At 37.5% G+C, this 14,195-nt stretch overlaps 1 protein-coding gene across 4 annotated transcripts in view; it reads right to left on the bottom strand.

The window, feature by feature from the left end:
• ZSWIM6 (zinc finger SWIM-type containing 6) overlaps positions 1-14,195 on the bottom strand; it is a 211,923-nt gene that overhangs the window by 103,206 nt on the left and 94,522 nt on the right. The window contains exon 1 of one of the 4 annotated variants that reach the window (XM_086361863.1): positions 5,055-5,304. The exons of the other annotated variants lie outside the window; for them this stretch is intronic. The gene's annotated coding sequence lies outside the window, so the exon portion shown is untranslated. Of the gene's footprint in view, positions 1-5,054; positions 5,305-14,195 lie in introns of those variants that run through there. 4 annotated transcript variants of the gene reach the window in all.

Here is a 14,195-nt window from a genome sequence, read left to right as displayed (position 1 = left end):
CATGGATTTATTTCTGGGCTCTCTATGCTGTTCCATTGATCTGTCTGTCTATTCTTGTGCCAGTATCATACTGCATTGATTACTATAGCTTTGTAATATAGTTAAAAACCAGGGACCATGATAGCTACAGTTTTTTATTTCTCAAGATTGCTTTGGCGATTTTTTTTTTCTTTTAATTTTTTACTGTGCTGGGTCTTTGTTTTGCTATGCCTAACCTTTTTCTAGTTGTGGCAAGCAGGGGCTACTCTGTAGTTGAGGTGCACAGGATTCTCGCTGCGGTGGCCTCTCTTATTGCACAGCATGGGCTCTAGGGCCTGCAGTCTTTGGCAGTTGTGGCACGTGGGCTTACCTGCCCCACGGCATGCGGAATCTTCCTGAACCAGGGACCAAACCCATGTCCCCTGTGGCAGGCAGATTCTTAACCACTGTACCACCAGGGAAGTCCTGGCTATTTGGTTTTTTGTGGTTCCACACAAATCTTGAAACTGTAATCGTATCTGTTTTGGGGGGTTTTGTGTGGTTTTGTTTTTTTGTTTTGGCTATGCTGAACAGCATGTGGGATCTTAATTCCCTGACCAGGAGTCAAACTTGAGTCCTCTGCGTTGAAAGTGCAGAGTCTTAACCACTGGACCATCAAGGAAGTCCTATCACATCTGTTTTAATGAATCTCAAATACAACACTGAAAAAAGCAAGTTATACCTTGTATTTTTTGCTTTGCAACTCACAAATGTATGGTAAGTATTCTTTTATATCTACTATATACTTAATTTATAAAAAGTGTGAGGAGGAAGTTTACCTTTTAACAGATACCATGTCCTGCCAATTGAACACAATTTATTAGGTGCTGAAATTTTTTCAATTTCTATAAAATTCCAAACTTCGTATTTTTTTAATGTAAAAAACAGCCATTTTTAAAAACACTGAGAAAGTATGTCACTCTTTCAGGGACTACAATGTAAAATAAAGCAAGTTTAGCTAATGAAGTCCAATGTTACTCTGGGATGTCTACCTCTTTCCGTTTAAAAGGAAAGAACCTTCTTCTTCTGCCATCGTGGGATAAAGTATTTTCCTTTAACAAACAAGAAACCTTTGTATGCTGGGAAGATAACAAGGAGAAATCACTTGAACTGTTATTATATAACTCTCAACACTTGTCATCCTTAAGGCAAGATCTAAGTTAACTCAGTACTCTGATTAAAATGTGTTCAGATTTTGAAGTACTTCATGCATCTCATTTTTTAAAACCTACAAATTATTAAAGGCCTTCAAAATAAATTTGGAGTTAAATAATAAGTTTTTTTTTTAAAAAAGATTCCTAGACTGACGTAGATTAGTTATCACATTTGGGTATAAAATACAGTATAAAAAATCAAGATAAAGGTACTAGATTTAACTCTGTGAATCATATCTGTGGTACATAATAATAAAAACAGCAGGTCTATTCCAAATACAGAACACTAAAGTGGCCCTAAGCGCAATACCCCCATCTAAATATAGTGCTCTCAAGGGAGGAAATTGGCCAAAATCCATCATTATGACAAGACTGAGCTATAAGACATCAAAAGTATACTTATAAGGAGCTTACTTTGGTCGTTATTAATGGATTTTTTAAATGTAAGTTAATTCTAAGTTTACTATATCTTTATTCAATAAGAACTACTTGATTCCACATGAAAATAATCTTTTACCTAACACTACTTTCCAGTCAAGTTTTGATTTCAAAGACAGAAAACAAAAATTCCCAAACACCCAGATAGTATAAAAGTAACCAATGTAAAGCTGAAAAACTGCATTTCCTTTCATAGGAGGATTTTATTGCAATGTGAAATTTTGCTTTTGAAAAACTATAAAGTTGAAAAATTAAGATCACTGGAGAAATTGAAATAAAAACAAATTATAGGAAATTTCACTACTTCCTACAGGTCTCCTGATATATGAATAAAAAACTTTAAATAATGTATTTAATAGGATTATCACTCAAAGTACAATCTGAATTAAAAAAAATAACAACCTAGTTACTCTGTCCATCTAAATTACTCTGACATTTGTACCTTGATTTCCTGAATCTAACTAAAACATTCCTGCCATGATGCCAGATTCCTAGTCAGGCTTTTTGAAAGGACTAAGGTAGCTTAAGTTTCCCCAGCTGAACAAAGGCCAAAACTCGAACTACTGCCTCTTCTGTGCAGTGGTAAGCAGTTAACACTCAGGATAAATCACTCTTGAATTAAAGCAGTCTTCATGGATCACAATGACAACAACCACACTAGCCAGTCAGTCAGTCTTCAGGAATCAGGACATACTTTTTAAGGTAACAGGAGCTTCAAACTATAGTCCCTGGAAACAGACTTCTTGGAACCACATTATCTTTAGATAAATAACCCTCAATTGAACAAAGTAAAACTACAGATAGCCCTAAAAAAGAAACTTGACTATTTAAGTGTTCCCAAAATGACCAATGGCAAATGTTCCTGAGGTTCCTCCTCACTGCTCTTCTTTATTTCTCCCTCAAGTGCAGGCTTTTTCCAAGCTCCAAGCTTCACCTTCATGAATCATTTGCTTAGTTCATGGGTAAAGGCAGTATTTTCTTTGTTTACTATTTACTACTTTGGAGTCCTGTAAGTATCTAGTAACAACAATAATAAACTGATCGTGCAGATCAAGCATTCATAGTTCACAGAAGTATAACCATTACGGCACCAAAAAGTGAAAAAAATCTTCAACAGTAACCTATATTTGTCAGAGGGATTTATTAACCCACTTAAAGGATATGTTAAAGCACAAGCTGGAATCAACATTGCCAGGAGAAATATCAATAACCTCAGATATGCAGATGATACCACCCTTATGGCAAAAAGTGAAGAGGAACTAAAGAGCCTCTTGATGAAAGTGAAAGTAGGAGAATGAAAAAGTTGGCTTAAAGCTCAACATTCAGAAAACTAAGATCATGGCATCCAGTCCCATCACTTCATGGCAAATAGATGGGGAAACAGTGGAAACACTGGAATAATTTTTATTTTTAGGAGCTCCATACTGCAGATGGTGACTGCAGCCATGAAATTAAAAGACGCTCACTCCTTGGAAGGAAAGTTATGACCAACCTAGACAGCATATTAAAAAGTAGAGACATTACTTTGCCAACAAAGGTCCACCTAGTCAAGGTTATGGTTTTTCCAGTGGTCATGAATGGATGTGAGAGTTAGACTATAAAGAAAGCTGAGCACCAAAGAACTGATGCTTTTGAACTGTGGTGTTGGAGAAGACTCTTGAGAGTCCCTTGGACTGCAAGGAGATCCAACCAGTCCATTCTAAACGAGAGCAGTACTGGGTGTTCACTGGAAGGACTGACGTTGAAGTTGAAACTCCACTACTTTGGACACCTGATGCGGAGAGCTGACTTATCTGAAAAGACCCTGATGCTGGGAAAGATTGAAGGTGGGAGGAGAAGGGGACTGGATGGCATCACCGACTCAATGAACATGAGTTTGAGTAAACTCAGGGAGTTGGTGATGGACAGGGAGGCCTGGCATGCTGCAGTCCAAGGGGTCTCAAAGAGTCGGACACAACTGAGTGACTGAACTAAACCAAGCTGAAAGGATATGTGCTAATGTGGCAATTCAGTAGAGTGCATACTTTTTAGCGGCCCTTATTTAATTTGTCAATTATTTTTTTTAATCACACAAATGAGTCACTTAAAACAAGAGTATATGAGACTTGGGGATATGTTTCCATTTTGTCCCACCTCATCCTCTTCCCAGAAGAATGGGTGGGCTGATGGATTAAAATCAAACTATAGCCATCCATTTTCACTGCTTTCAGCAATAACCATTTCACACTTGGGGCAAAGAAGAATTTGAACAAATCACAATTTCCCCCTCACCTTTCTGCTGCTACCAGATTGTCTGGAGGGGAAAGGTGAGTAAATAGAGAGGAGAGAAGCAGAAAGAAAGAAGGGAGAGAAAGAAGTGGTTAAGGATGTTAGAAGACAGGAGGCTTTTGAGTTGCTACTAGGTTCAGAATTTCTAGGAAGCAATAGGAGTTTATTAATTTGGAACACAAAATGTTTCTAAAAAATAAGCTGGTCTTTCATTTCATTGAAGCCCTTAGCAGAATTAGTCCAAACTGCTCGGCACCCCAGCCCAACTCTGGGCTGGTTAAGCTGGCAGTGAGGTGACTAATTATTTATATTTCCAGTCAACCTTCTTTTTTAGTTACTGCCTGAATCACACCTGGACATCAATCAGGGGACAGGCGTTTCACTGACTGCCTTCCCACCTGCTTCACAACTGTTACTGTCCTAAAACGTGCACACTGACAGAGAGAAGAGCATGAGAAGGATGGAGTGGGTCCCCCACAAGGTTTGTACAGCCCGCATCACCATCCATCCCAGCTACGCTGGGAATGAGACTCTTGGGGTTATGACAACACACTCTCGTGAAAACTACTGCCACTGCTGTACTTCTATAAGCCAAGCTGCTAAGGACTCTGGAGTGCGGACGGGCATAATTTAACGAGAGGAGGGTTATGGGATGGTATAAACGGACTTATTCAAACCTAGGCTGCTAAAAACAATCGAACAAGAAAGTAAATGTTAAACTTCTAGAGGATTAAAAATAAATTAAAAATCTTGGGTGAACCAAAATGAGAAACCAATGTGACTGAAACGCAACAGTGGGCCTAATACCAATATAGGTATTGGTGCTGTCCGTTTTCTAATTTAATGATCTACTATAATATTAGGATGGAGCTAAGACTTTATAAAACAACATTCTTAGATATAAATGCTAAAGAGAAATTTTACAGATTCAAAAGGGGAATAAAGATGTTCTGATTACAAAGACTACCCACCAGGCTCCTCTGTCCATGGAATTCTCCAGGCAAGAATACTGGAGGGGGTTGCCATTTCCTTCTCCACAAAGACTGCCAGGGTGACAGTGTTGCCATTTTATAAGGCTTCCCAACATATTCCCCTAGTAGGTGGCATTTCAAGTAAATAACCATGCCCTCCTCCAGGGGATCTTCCTGACCCAGGGATCAAACCCACGACTCTCACCGTATCCAGGCTTGGCCAGCAGGAAGCCCCAAACTACGCCTGTTACTCTCTGTTCCTCCTGGCACGGTGGTTTTCTCAGAGTTCTTCAAAATATCGAGTCAAAGTCAGTCTCGGTCCACTTCCACTTCCAACTACATATGGCCTTATTCTTTCTCTATTTCCAAACACACTTATGTTTTACTTCCACAAGACAGACCTGTTCACCACACTCTCATGCACTTCCTGGTTCAGTGTTGCTGTTCTGTTTACTGTCTCCAAGGGCATCAGATCGGAGCCAGGGGGACTCTGTGAGACACTCCATGAACACAATTTCACAGTGCCTACCAACACCTCTACCATCTCTCCTCCCCCAAACAGAAGCTTTTTGTTTTTTGTTTGTTCACATATACTATCTCATTTACTAGAGAATCATGGAATTTACTAAAATAAACGCTAAGTTCTGTAATCACTTTAATGAAGTCATATTACCATTAAACAAGCTAGTTATGAAGCAGAGAATGAAACAGTGAATGAGGAAGGAAACTAATTTATTTTTTAACCTTTTATTGAAGCTAATTAATTTACAATGTTGTGTTAGTTTCAGGTGGACAGTAAAGTGATTCAGTTTTACCTAACTATATATTCTAAGGAAACTAACAGGCCTATGTTCATTTGTAAAGAACATGAGACTATCATGTGGGTTTTTTACTGAAGTATAGTTGATTTACAATTTTATACAAGTATAGTCATCCATAGTTTGTACTTCTTAATCCTCAACCAGTCCATCCTAAAGATCAGTCCTGGGTGTTCACTGGAAGGACTGATGTTGAAGCTGAATACTTTGGCCACCTGATGCAAACAACTGACTCATTTGAAAAGACCCTGATGCTGGGAAAGATTGAAGATGGGAGGAGAGGGGGACGATAGAGGATGAGATGGTTGAATGGCATCACCAAACTCAATGAACATGAGTTTGTGTAGGTTCCGGGAGTTGGATGATGGACAGGGAGGCCTGGCGTGCTGCAGTCCATGGGGTCACAAAGAATCGGACACGACTGAGCAACTGAACTGAACTGAATCCCCAACCCCATCCTGCCCTTCCCCCTTCAGAATACTATACTTTGAAAAGTAATTTCTATGATCTTATATGATCACACACACACACAAACACTGGTAGCAATTAATAACCAAACACGATTAGAAACTTTTATATTTAAAAGTTTCACAACTCAGTAAAATACATATTATCTCTGCCCTTGTTATAGATAAAGAAAAGGAAACTAAGAGTTGATGTTGATGATACACACAAAGTTGATGTGCTAAGTGGCGATTCATCTGACTCTGCCATACCATGGTGCCTCCAATCTAGCTTAATCAGATAAACTTTTAAACCATACCCGCAGTAAATATGAGAAGACTGATGTGTGACATATATTCAAATCCTGGCAGACAGAAACTATGAAAAAGCCCGGGCCGAGGCAGTCAAGAGAACCTTGTCCTAACGTATCCCAATGTCCTCACTGAGCCCCAGGATATGGACGGGCTGTGTTGTACATTCCCAGATGAGTCATTTACCCAATTAGGCCTTAGTTCCCCACATATAAAATGTGGGAGGAAAACTAGACAATTTTAAGGTTATGACCACCACTATTTTTATTCCTTTCTGAAAGGAATATTCATTGTATGGATTAATTTTTCTTTTTTACAAGTATATGAAACATATGGGGCAGGGTTGGAAATCACCACACTATAAAGCAAGGACTGAGTTAAGCAAGGACTAAGCTTTTCTCTTTCTTTGGGCTTTCCAGGTGGCTCAGTGGTAAATAATCAGCCTGCAATGCAGGAGACACGGGTTTGATTCCTGGGTCACGAAGACCTCCTGCAGAAGGAAATGGCAACCCACTCCAGCATTCTTGCCTGGAAAATCCCAGGGACACAGGAGCCTGGTGGGCTACAGTCCATAGGGTCACAAAGAGTTGGACACGACTCAGCGACTGAGCACACACCTATACTAGTTTTTCTTATATTCTCCTGAACACAGATGACTTGCATTTAAGCATTTAATAAGTAGCTCTGGACGATGAAAGATGAACTGACTAGTCTATCCATGAAACTATCTTACATCCAGGAAGTGTTTTCAAGGTAACTCTGCCTAATTACTAAAGTCTGACTGAAAGGAAAAAAATATTAGGAGTATGTCAATTTTAGTGATCAAAAAAACAAAACAGGAAAAGCAAACAATTTCAAATTTGGGATCACAGACTAAACTGCCACAAAATTTTAACTTTTATATATATAATATAATCTCATGTAGAGTACCCATAATCTAAATTAATGACATAAACCCTTTAGCTCACGTGATTTCCTCTGTGAAACATGCCTCTTCTCTCTCTAGAAATCCCAGTCACCTGTATGACCTATTTCAAATCCATTCATCCCCGCAGTGAAAGGCCACCACTACCTAGAACCTCACAGCTCATCGTACACGCACAGAAGTGTCTGTCATCGCTTCTGTGCACTAAAGCACTTTCTGCAGATTGTTATTAGAGCCCCTTATCACATGTAACACTAAGCTGGATTGTTTCTATGCCCGTCTGTCTTTGTGGAGTGTAAGCTGCTTTATTCATCTTTGTGTCCTCAGTACCTACCAGGACCAGGCACATGGCTGGCATGCATTAGAGAGTCACTGAACTGAATACAACAGAAAATTTCCCATGCACTCAATGTAGCTTGGGGTCTGAACATCCCAATCACTCATGCTCCAACATGTTTTGCTGCACTAGATGGCAAAAGCAAGCTCTAAGCACTCTGTAAATTCGGTTCTCAGAGAAGCCTATGGGGAAAAGATATTTTAAAAAGCAGTTTTTAAAAAGCCTTCCTATTTCTTATGGATTTGGAGGCTAAGAAAAAGTAACCTGTATGTCCCCTATCTCTAAAGCAATGCTTTGCTAATTGTTCTAATATTCATGACATTCTTTCTCCTGTCTGGGAAGATAAGAGAGATTGATTATGTGAAATATCCACTACTCCCGGTTATCTGCTCTCCTGCTAGGTCAAAAATTACTGCTTTCTCCCTACCCACATCCCTTGCCCCCACAACCAATGGCACCTAAAAAACTGCCATTTTCCTATTTCACACAAAATCTGAAAAGAAATCTGGGCCTCATGCCAAAGAATTGTCAATTTTTCAAAAATTACCCTACCAAATCAGTCATCTTTCTTCTTTCCCAAGAGAAGAGATTAAAATAGAATTACACTTTAAAATGTGAGCTCAAATTTTAAAGTCACTAAACTTCTCTTACCATTAATATATATCTAGCTTCCACCACCCCTTTTCTTCCTAGCATTAATCAAAACAGTGGCATGCTTTATAGTCTCTAAGATTTTCCCCATGTTCCCCAATTCATTCAAGACTTTTCCAGTTACCAGAGTAAATACTAAGTCATGATTTGGCATTTCAAGCATATTCCTGCAATTCAGGTTAGACTGAAAGGTCTTCTGAACTACATGTTAGCTACATATAACTATCCTCACCACATTTCCATGAGAAAACCAAATCCTGTAATATTTGACTTTTTAAAAATCAACAATGCCAAAAATCCTTCAAGTCTTTATACATTGGAGCAAATCATTTAGAAATAACAGTTTAGCCTTATCTAGTAAATCTGAAGCTACATATACTCTATGACCCAACAATTTCACTGTTAAGTTCAGTTCAGTTCACTCAGTCGTGTCCAACTCTTTGCGACCCCATGAACCGCAGCACGCCAGGCCTCCCTGTCCATCACCAACTCCCAGAGTTCACCTAAACCCATGTCCATTGTGTCGGTGATGTCATCCAACCATCTCATCCTCTGTCGTCCCCTTCTCTTCCTGCCCTCAATCTTTCCCAGCATCAGGGTCTTTTCAAATGAGTCAGCTCTTCTCATCAGGTGGCCAAAGTATTGGAGTTTCAGCTTCAACATCAGTCCCTCCAAATGAACACCCAGGACTAATCTCCTTTAGGGTGGACTGGTTGGATCTCCTTGCAGTCCAAGGGACTCTCAAGAGTCTTCTCCAACACCACAGCTCAAAAGCATCAATTCTTCTGTGCTCAGCTTTCTTTATAGTTCAACTCTCACATCCATACATGACCACTGGAAAAACCATAGCCTTGACTAGACAGACCTTTGTTGGCAAAGTAATGTCTCTGCTTTTGAATATGCTATCTAGGTTGGTCGTAACGTTCCTTCCAAGGAGTAAGCGTCTTTTAATTTCATGGCTGCAATCACCATCTGCAGTGATTTTGGAGCCCAGAAAAATAAAGTCAGCCACTGTTTCCCCATCTATTTGCCATGAAGTGATGGAACCGGATGCCATGATCTTAGTTTTCTGAATGTTGAGCTTTAAGCCAACTTTTTCACTCTCTTCTTTCACTTTCATCAAGAGGCTCTTTAGTTCTTCTTCACTTTCTGCCATAAGGGTGGTGCCATTTGCATATCTGAGGTTATTGATATTTCTCCTAGCAATCTTGATTCCGGCTTGTGCTTCCTCCAGCCCAGAGTTTCTCATGATGTACTCTGCATATAAGTTAAATAAGCAGGGTGACAATGTACAGCCTTGACCTATTTGGAACCAGTCTGTTGTTCACTGTTAGGCAAATATAAACTAAAGAAGTACATGAGCATATGTACCAAGATGCATAATCAAGAACACTCTTAATATTATTGTTAATAATATCCCCAAACCGGAAGCAATCCAAATGTCCACCAACAAAAGAAAGACTAAACAAAGTATGGTACAGATACAAAACAGTTTAGTACACAGCAATGAGAACACTACAATCACACAAAGGAATTACATAATGTTGAATAAAAGAAGCAAGCACAAAGAATACATAAAGTAGAATTCCTTAACACTCTGTTCAACTGTAGGCATATGCTTTATACACTGTTCAATATGTATTTTATACTTCACAGTTTAAAAAAAGCAGACTTTTAGCTTCAAAACTCTAGCCTCCATATATAAAATCCTTATTCTTATTTTAGTTACAGCATTTATAAGTCTGTCTTTCCACCAGACTATAAACCGTTTGAGGGTAAAGACTGATTTTATTCATTTCGGGGCTCCCAGAACATCACGGTGCACAGCAGATGCTCAACAAATACTGACAGGATAGATGGATGGAAAAATTATGAACACAAGAAAGTCTCAAATGACAAAGAAGTCTCCATAAGGCAGAGGAATAAAAGTCACTTCCCTTTTTCTGTATGCATGCAAAGACTAGCTTTAAAAGTCAGCTCCATATTTCAATGAGTTAAAATAAGTTCTTAAATGCCTATTTTATAATAAATGGCTCCATTGGACACAGATAGTTTTATCAAAAGTGCAAGTTACTGTTGAGCTTAGTTCGTAGCCAGATTCTGGTTTTCCTCTTTTGCAGTACAGCTGCCAGACTCCTGGTTGCCTAACTATATTAATAATTCCTTAATTTAAACACAAAAACACATGCACAACCCTCTTTATGAATTTACCCCCAAGAGTTCTAAAATGTTTCTCCATTAAAAAGCACATCTCAGCACATCCTGCTGTTCTCAGAGCTGCAATGCTTTTCTCCTCCCAGTTCCCCAGTCAAGTCTCCTATGGACCATAGGACTGAAATTAGCTATTCATTACATGCGAAGGAGCGCTGGCTGGAGTGGAGCCCTGCAGAGACAGACTACTACTTAACACGTCAATTTCTGAACTAAAGCATCCGCTACCTTACTAATATGTATATTTAATGTCTCTGAATAATGTGTAGAATTATATGCTGTTCATTGCCTGTTTGTTCTGATATTAGATACTCTTCAATAGCATTATTCTAAATTATTCTCTGAAAAATGTGGGACTTTTTATTAGGTCTCTTCCCTACTGTTGTCTATAACACAGGGTGCAGATGAACAGCATACAGAATACTGACGACAAAAAACAAAACAAAAAAAAATCATGAATCAGAGTAAGGTAACAAAATATAAGTTTCTTGTCAAAAAAAAAAAAAAAAAAGAAAATGAATCAGAGTAAGGTAACCAAATATGATAAGGCTGGCAATTACCAATAATTTACTTCATCTCCTAGGTGCTGACTCCTTGATGCAGTTTTATATGCAGGCTGTGAGGTTGGGGTGAGGGAGTGTTAAATTATTAACAGCTCTTGGTAAACCTAGAATATTAGAATTGTTCTTTGGGACTATCTGTACACTTAGTTAAAAGTCGTATTTCTAGCATGTCTCTCTCTCATCAGCAATTAATTCTGTGTTAAAGACACAACTTTGTAAATTGTGGTGATGCATGTTACTGAATAAACCTCTGAATGGGGTTGGGGTGGGGGAAAACTTGAAGCTATACATTTCTCATACCATAAATTACAATTGCTTTTGTTCATTAACCTTCATACTCAGCAGGAAGCTTAGAATGTTTAATATTTAAGAACCACAGTGAATGACAGTATTATACTAATCAAACGTAAGTGTTGCTAGATGCACAGTAATGAACTAATGCATGTGTCAGCAGAACTACAAGTATCACACTGGCACGATAATCTGGACTGCTTTACACCATTAGTACTGCTGTGATTAATGACTTGCTCAGACTAATAAAGACTTTCTAGCTTTATAAATCATTCACATTTGTTGGTGAATACTCCTTTTAGTAACCAAAGGTGACTAGTGGATTTCACTTTTATATGTAGTTGGATGCTAGATATAAGCTTGCGAGTGTGATGTAGATACAGTGGCTGTGTGAGGTGCCCATAGTAAATGACAGGCATTATAATTTAGCCTTTACTCACAAGTCCAAATCATGAAACCTAAAAAGTGGTAATAAACTTTAAAGGATTATCTATTTTTCTCTCAGATGCATAAGTTTAGATTCCAATACTCCAAGAAAACAAATTTGCAGGTATGTGTACGTGACTAGCCACCCCACACACTATCTTTTACCAGCTCTCAAGCATGCTCCAGAGAACCAGTGTTACCTATCTGTTCTAGCACAATGCCTAAAGCACAATGCCTAATACCTAAAGATGATGATTTAGCAAATATTTGTTGTGAATACAAGCACACATAAATGCTAGAAATAGTGGGAACTATCAAATACAAACCCACTGAAGTCAACAGAACCTATCACAAGACCAAAATAAAGTTGGCAGTGACCAGGCCTTCTGTGAACTAGTTAGCTCACAGTCTAATATCAGAATCTGAAATTACAGAAACTTTATATATTCAATAAATAGTATAACACCTACCTAGCAAAGATCTTAAGTAACCATAACAATACCATACATATATGTAGGAGAAAAAAAAACTAAAACTGGAGGAAATATTCTCCAATACTACCAACCTGTATATTTTAAGATAAAACAAGACTGCTACTACTACTTGTTTATGTAAAACACAGGTCAGCTGATGTTCAAACTGGCACTAACACCTTATTTGTTGATAAAGTGACTAAAATTTTTTAATATAATAATCAACTGCTCATCTTATATACACATGCCGAACTGCAGACCAGAAAAAAAATTTTAACTGATGATATCCCATCTTTAATCAGCATTTCAAAACACAAAATTAAGTTCTTTGTCACTGAAAATAACCACCAAACCAACAACCTTACAAAATATAATAAATCAGTTTATTTAATCAACAATGATTTTATAATGTAATCCTTAACAGTTGTTTAAAATTTGCATAACTAAGTTTGCAATAGTTATCCTGTTAAAGCAAAAGCACATCTGTTTATGAGTAAGTAAATATCGTCTGACAGCAATTTGGAACATCTATCAGAAGGAATCGACTATAAGCTTAATAAGCATTATTTGTATTCCACATAATACTCTATTTGTTCTTTCTAGCCACTTCAGTAATAAAACATACTTAAACTCATTTACTGTGTACTAAATCCAATGTACCTAGGCAAAACACTTAAAATTCCAGTTGGATGGTTCCCAGCCCATATAGTCCAACTTTTTAAAGTATTACTACCATCTGGTTACTAGTCTGTGTTTACCAAAACAGTAGCTATGCACACATTTCTGTAGCAGCTGTGGTCAAAAACTTTAAATCAATCCATTTGGCTAAATGAAAACTCTTCAAGGAAAACAACAAATACAGTATTTTGAATATATATACTTAAACTTCATTACTGGTTTTAATAACATTCCCCAAGGACAAAAACAGTAAAAATGTAAATGGCATTTAAGACACTAAATTATTTATATTTCCAATCATTTATCATATGAAAAAAGGTCCATGGAAGTCAAGTGAAGCACCCAAGGTTAAACAAGTTGGGCTCTGTCTGGAACATAGGTATCCCTTGGTTTCCAATACAAGAATCTTTTCACAAAATTATTCCAACCAAATCCCAAGGCCCTAAAAACAGAATTTTATCAAGGGACTATACCATTTAATAAATTCAAGTTAAAATTATTTTAATCATTTTTAAAAAATATAACTGGTCATCATAAATTATGAAACTTGACATATTTGTTTCAGAACTGTGGTAAGAACTTAAAGCATCCTGTGAAATTTATAAGAATTTTAATTTTACAAACTCTTCCTTTTTTTTTTTTTCACATCCTCCTTCAACCTCTCCCATTAAAACCTATGTCTACAAACCAATCATATTACCCTGGTCAAGAGACTAAGCTATTACTTTATATCCAAGATAACATCTTAGCTCTCCTAATGTTCCCCTTTCTATTAAAATGTAACTATTAATATATGCCACACTGCATGCTTTCCTAAAAACAGAAAGCCTTTCCTAATTAGAACTATCAAACAAATGATCCTTTTCCCCCTAAGAAACAAACCTAATTCCCAATATAAATTAATATAGAAATCTCCTCTGCATTGCTTAGAGGAGGAAAAAAGGCAATAAACCAGTACTCTATATAAGTCTTTTGTTGTTATAGTACTAGCAATCTCTTTAAATAATACTTAAGACAAACAAATTTTCAGGACATAACAGTGACTATTTTAAGTTTATTTGGGTTAATGAGTCACTATCTTGCTTTGACAAAAATGAATTGTTTCCTTCTTTCTTCCTTTTTCATGATAGCTAAGAAGAAAAAATAAACTAACAATTCCCCAAAACAAAGCACATATTCTGCTCTTTTACATGAAATATTAAACTCTCAAGGGAAAAA

Source organism: Bos grunniens, chromosome 20, assembly GCF_055505025.1.
Source record: "Bos grunniens cultivar Pamir isolate PY7600 chromosome 20, Bosgru_T2T1.0, whole genome shotgun sequence".
Lineage (NCBI taxonomy): Eukaryota > Metazoa > Chordata > Mammalia > Artiodactyla > Bovidae > Bos > Bos grunniens.
The sequence above is the reverse complement of the archived record's forward strand: the minus strand, read 5'-3'. Positions and strand labels throughout refer to the sequence as shown.